Source organism: Habropoda laboriosa, unplaced genomic scaffold (assembly GCF_001263275.1).
Source record: "Habropoda laboriosa isolate 0110345459 unplaced genomic scaffold, ASM126327v1 scaffold102, whole genome shotgun sequence".
Classification (NCBI taxonomy): Eukaryota; Metazoa; Arthropoda; class Insecta; order Hymenoptera; family Apidae; genus Habropoda; species Habropoda laboriosa.
The window spans coordinates 1,465,021-1,471,020 of NW_017100262.1; positions in this window are offsets into that span (position 1 = coordinate 1,465,021).

Sequence of the window (6,000 nt, forward strand, 5' to 3'; positions counted from 1 at the left end):
GAGAAAAGGCCTCCTACAGCAGCCCGTCTTCTTGCCGTGAGACCGCGAGCAAGATCTCTATCTCTTAAGGGGTCCCGATACGGTCGGGGATAAGGGTGCGCGCACAACGATTCGCGGGATCGATATTGATCGTTCTCATTGAAAGTTGATCGATAATGAATCGACCATTATCGCATGTTTCCCACTTATCTTCGATCCTCTCGATATTTTTCACTGATGTAATAGAAATTTAAATCGTGCTCAAAAATGGTATTTTCACGAGTATTGAATATGTATTAAAGTGCTTTGGTATTGTGAATTTAATTATTCATAAAGAGAAAATATTATACAATTATTAGAAACGAGATTGAAAAATAATAATTCTTCATAAATCATAATTGCACATTTTAAAAGTGCATCGTCACTGTTTGACCGTGATCGCGATCAATCGATTCTTCTACTAATCGACTGCTTAATTGCATTATGGCGGTCCAATTAGCAAACGACAGTTATCGATCACATCGATCGAATCACTGAAGACATGGAGAATCGGTTTAAGTGTAATTATCCGCGTAACAATTGTGCTACAAATTTCCTAGATATCCGGTAAGTCTATAGACGATTTTATTAAAGACAGACACGCTTTACACGGAGATAAGCATCTGGTATTTATCTGTTAAATCAGAGTCAGTCCCGTCGACATATTTTACGGTCTACCGACCGATACCGATCTCCCCGGGCTCTCGAATATCGTATACGCGGATATATGGAAATCAGAATTCGGATTAGCAAATAAGGTGAAAAGAAATGGGTGGAAGGAACCAGTTTTTAAACGTCTTTGGCCGGGGTCCTCCTCTTCGTTTCTTCTCCCATTCTCTTTCGTATAGTTCGTCTTCTATTCTCCCTCCCCTCGACCACTCCCCGCCTATCTTTGCATTCGGCAAAGAGAATTCACTGTTGCAGTTTGGACTTTGTTCCCCGAGGTTGATACCATGGATTGCCATTAACTTATCGGCGTCTTTTGGCTGTTCTTAAATCTTTCGAACAATCCGTGAGGTGTCGGAAACCGATCGAACGTGAACGATCGAGAACGATTCGTCGGGATGGAATTATCAGTCACGAATAATTCGCGACAAGGCTCGGAGAGTCGCTTCTGAATTTTAATCGCGCATTAAGGACTTCGCATAATGGAACAGCCATAAAAAAATTGAGTGCAGATTAGTCGAGCTTTTTTATTAAAAAATAATTCTTTTTCAGTTACAAGTAATTTTTATTACGTAACATTTTTTTTTTGTATTAAATAAATTCTGAGAGAATAGCGGTTTTCATGATGGTATTTCGTCGATCTTTTGGTCAAGCCCTTACTTAGTACGGTATTCTTCCCGTCGAATGTTCGACCATATTTCCATGGTCGTTTTGCAATCCGTTACAAAGGCCGGCTTGTTAGGTGCCGTAGTATATACGACATGCACGATTTTACACTTTACCGCTTGTGGTCGGTCAGGCCGCAAACATTTTTCGCGCCTCACGGAGACGAGCAACTCTTCGCGACGTGATTGATTTTCCGAGGAACGTACCAGATCGTTGGAAACTTTCTACAAACAGGTGCAGCTGACGAAAGGTACGCAACACGTTCTCGACATGTACTGGGTGTCCCGCGATAGATCGTATGAAAGAATACATCGAAAATGTAAAATACAATGTTCGTTTAGGTGTTACATTCATCTTCGAGAAAAATTGATTTTAACGATACGTACGCATACAATTAAAACATGATATGATTACTTATTATTTTTATCGTTAGAATTTTATTATAGTAAATATATTATTTTCTGGTAAAAAAGAACAATGCCTTCGATCATATTTTATTACCGTCATATGTTATAGGGAAACACGAGAGACATCTATATAACGTGTCCTATAACCTAGTTTTCACGAAACGTCATTGACGTTTCAGAAATCGCGAAAAAATTACGTTTTACGTTCTCGGCAATAGATTCTGCGAGGAAAACGATTTGTCTTGGTCGGTTAACGAACGGTAGCAACATTCATTCGTGATTCCTGGTTCACTTACGTGTGTCGAGACGAATAGGCGGCCGAAATCATCGCGAAAGTAGAAAACAGACTCATAATAATGGGATGTCTGGCGACTGCATTACTGTTTCCGACCACAGGGTTCGAATGGAGACCAGTCAATGAATAATACATGATATGTGATAGATGTGCTGTCGTGGACCGTGTTTGTGAGTGGTGAACCGTCTTCGACGGGATCTCTGTGTCTCGGGAAAGAGCTATATTTAATTTGACGCTCTCCAACGATATCACGTTCAATATAGTAACCCAGACGAACAGTTCCACTTTTATATACGTCGATTATACTCATGAGAACTTTTACGTCACTTAAACGAGCCAATTTTTCTCAAGGTGTTCCGGATAATTCATTTTAAAGAGATGTGACTTAACCAGCCATGTTTCTTCCCTCATTCAAAAACCTGTGACATGGTCATTGACATAGATGGGAAAGTCTTGAAAGATCTAAAGGCGACATCTTCATTTTTAAAGATCAAATCGGTGTCCACATCTACAGAGGGAGGATGAGGGCTGTTCTCGATCCACGAAGCAACAGGTTTAACAGAACGCTCAATGAAATGTTGATATAGTGTCCATTGTAGGCTGCGTGTCCGAGGGTTGGGCCATCTAACAAATGGCCCATTGTTATCTCTTACGGCTATTCGGTTTTTCTCTTGCTTCTTCGCTATGTTTTCTCATCCTTCTTTCACCGTGCACGAAACGGGCGTGCATACAGGGTAATTCAGAAAAGAGAAACGATCTCTCACGCGCGCAGAGCTATTATTACTTCGTTTGGTCGATTGAAAGATACACACCGCGAGCGGTAACGGCCCTTCACGCGAATTCCCAATATTTTTTGTCGGCTTGAAAAATGAAAACAAAAAAATAAAAGCATCCTCTCGATATTTTTTCTTCTCCCTTTATACCTTACTCAAGCAAGAAGAGTATCACGTAATACGTGACTTTTTTGCAGATCGAAATCAAGGCGGTTTTGCGTGGTTTTTACGCGACGGTAAGTGGTCGACCGGGAAGTAAGGTGGAGTCGGAGATAATCGATTTCACGGGTATCAGAATCTTCGTTGGGTAATAAATTTTTAGAGACTGGTATACGGTGTCGAGCCTCTAATAGCCAAGCGAAAATAGAGGGATATTCGATAAACCGTTGGCACGGGAGAATCGCGCTGTATATTATAGCCAGGCAGGAGAAGGAAGGCTGTTTCGCCGATACACAACGTACAATTGATCCGAGCGTACATTATACGCGGCTCACGAACGGGGAAGCGACTCTCGAGGGCCGTCTCCGTGAGAGGAGCAGACCCGGTGCTGGTTTATTCCCGATCGAATGTTTTTGCCCGACCGTCGCAAACCTAATTGGATTCGAGCCACCGACAGTCGTGTACACGCCGGGCATTACGCAAAATCACGTACCGTCCCCGGCTTTTTAAATGTCGACCCGCCGCTGGCCCGTTTCGAGCCGCATCACTGGCCAATCATGCTTGCAGAATCGAACCGGCTATCGGTTACGCTTGTTAATTGTGGCCAATAGATTGTATCCAATATTGTTGTTCCCTCTCATGTTTTTATGAGGATAATTTAACAGTGTATTTAAAACGTATTAAATGTGTATTTCTTTTTATTGCTTTTCGTTTAATACATAAGTAGTTAATTGTTAAACTGTTAAGATGGTTCCTTATATGGCTAAAAAGTCTAAATAAGAACAATGTATTTTTTTTTTCGTTTCAATTAAATTCTTTTTTTTTATTATAACGTAAATGTTGAAATTGTTCTATACCATATTGGTCGGGACAACGCAGCTTTATATACTTTCGTCTCATGTATCGCAATATCTACCTACTTATCGCCGTAACTCTTACCTTGCAACGTACTCGCGCGGCTGATCAGCGTGTGCAACTTGTATACACGGTCCTTCTCCCTCGTATGGGTCGACCTTACCTCTTCTTCTCCCGCAGGAACAAACGCACACGACCCCGGCTCCCACACAGATACGCGGCTCCGCCGGCAAGCAGTCCAGGCGCTAACGTCGATGCATGTAGCTGACGGCGGCGCGGCGGCCAGATCGTGCTACGTTTCTGCGTCGTCGGCCCGCCTTCTCCTTTTGTCCTTTTTCCCTGTTCTCTCCCCGCTAAGTGAACCCAAATATGAGTAAGAGAGACGGAAAGAAAGGTCCATAGAGTAGGGGAACTCCGAAACATGGGTAGCATGGAGGGAAAGGAACCGATGAAAGTGGGAAAACTGGAAAAGGGAAAAGGGTAAGGACAAGGGGGGTTAAGTAAAAAGAACAATTGAAACAAGGAGAAGGATTGAGTGGAAAAGAGATAGAAGAAGGAAACGTTGGTGGAGGAGAGGTTAGTGGTGAGAGAAAGAGGCACGCACAAGTAGAAAAAAAGAGAGACTCACAAGAGATCAAGTTAGAGTATCGGCACAAAAAACCTGTCCCGCATAATTACATTATCGGTCATATCTCGTTCGACTTCTGTCTGCGCAGCTCTTGGCTTGCCAGCCAGCCCAATGCTCTTCTGTGCTTTACACAGGCCATTGTCGCGTTCGAGGACGATGCAACAAGGATTCGTGAGAAACCATAGGGGGTCCCAGTTGTTGCTTCTTTATCCTATCTTTCTTCGACCTTCGGTAGAAGCGTCGAACATTTTGACAAATTGTCATTTTCTGCGTGATCCCAGCTGTGAGGGGCTCGGAGCCATCTTTGCCCTCGATGCAAGTTGCTAGACGTTTCGAGGTTCGATGGAAAACTATGAGAGGTCGGTGGTTGAGAAAAAGGATCGATATTCGATTCAGGTTTTATTTATAGATTTTCATTGATTCTTTTAATGATTTATCACTTTTTTGTAATTTATTCTTCTCTTTATTGACATGGGAGATGTTATACAGGCATTGGAATGCGCGTTATCGTAGTCGCTGATAAACGGTCGAACGAACACAAGGCGAAATCGCATTTGTAATTTTTACATAACATTTTTAACGCAATATGGTGTACTCTCTCGATCTCTGTTGCACTACGGGGAGATGAAAGAACCTTCAACCAGGTTGCTAAACTCTGTAAACTCTACTCCGTAGAAAAAATATTGAAACGATGGCACCGTTGGAGATATGCATAAAAATGTATTTCCTTTTTATGCATCTTTCCAATGGAAAACGCATTAGTATCTTAATAGTAATAAGGTAATGTACAATGAAAAGTTAGCACGATAGGCGCACATGTTTTGAACGAACGTATCTCCCCCCCTCTTTTACTACTTTTGACAGTTTTATATGTATAACATGTGCTGTCCTGTCGTTGTAAAATGAACACTGTTCCTGTAGAAAGTCTCGTATTATATCGTTCTTTTTGTTCGTTTTCTTCATCTTTTTTTAAATATAAATCTGTGCTCACTGCGCTAACACGGTGTCGTTTCTTCGACGGTATAAATAAAATCGTTAATACAATTATATAAAAAAATCAGATTCAACTCACGAGATCCGTGCTAAACGCTTACGTTTCTATCGTGAATACCAAAAAAAAAAAATCTTTCTCTCTTTATATATATATAACAGGTGAAATAAAGAAAAAAAAAGTATCAAAATATATTAAAAGTATCAAAATACCAGTTACGCATACGAAAGTATTGGAAGTTCCACATAAATTACTACGTGTTTCAGCCAACCAGAGATTCAAACCTCGAAGGATGTGATTTTGAAATAGTTTGAAAAATATACAGAAGATAGTACGATTAGAAAAATACATTGAAACGTAATTGCGTACGCCTATATATTGACTTGGACGTCGTTGCTTATCCTGGCAAATATATAATTTAATAATAAGTTTATGATTAATGACGCTTTAATATATTACATATATGTCTCTGCGTTTCTTTTATATACTTCGGTATCTTTACAATAAATTATTGTTTTCTTTCATTTTCAAAACATTTCTTT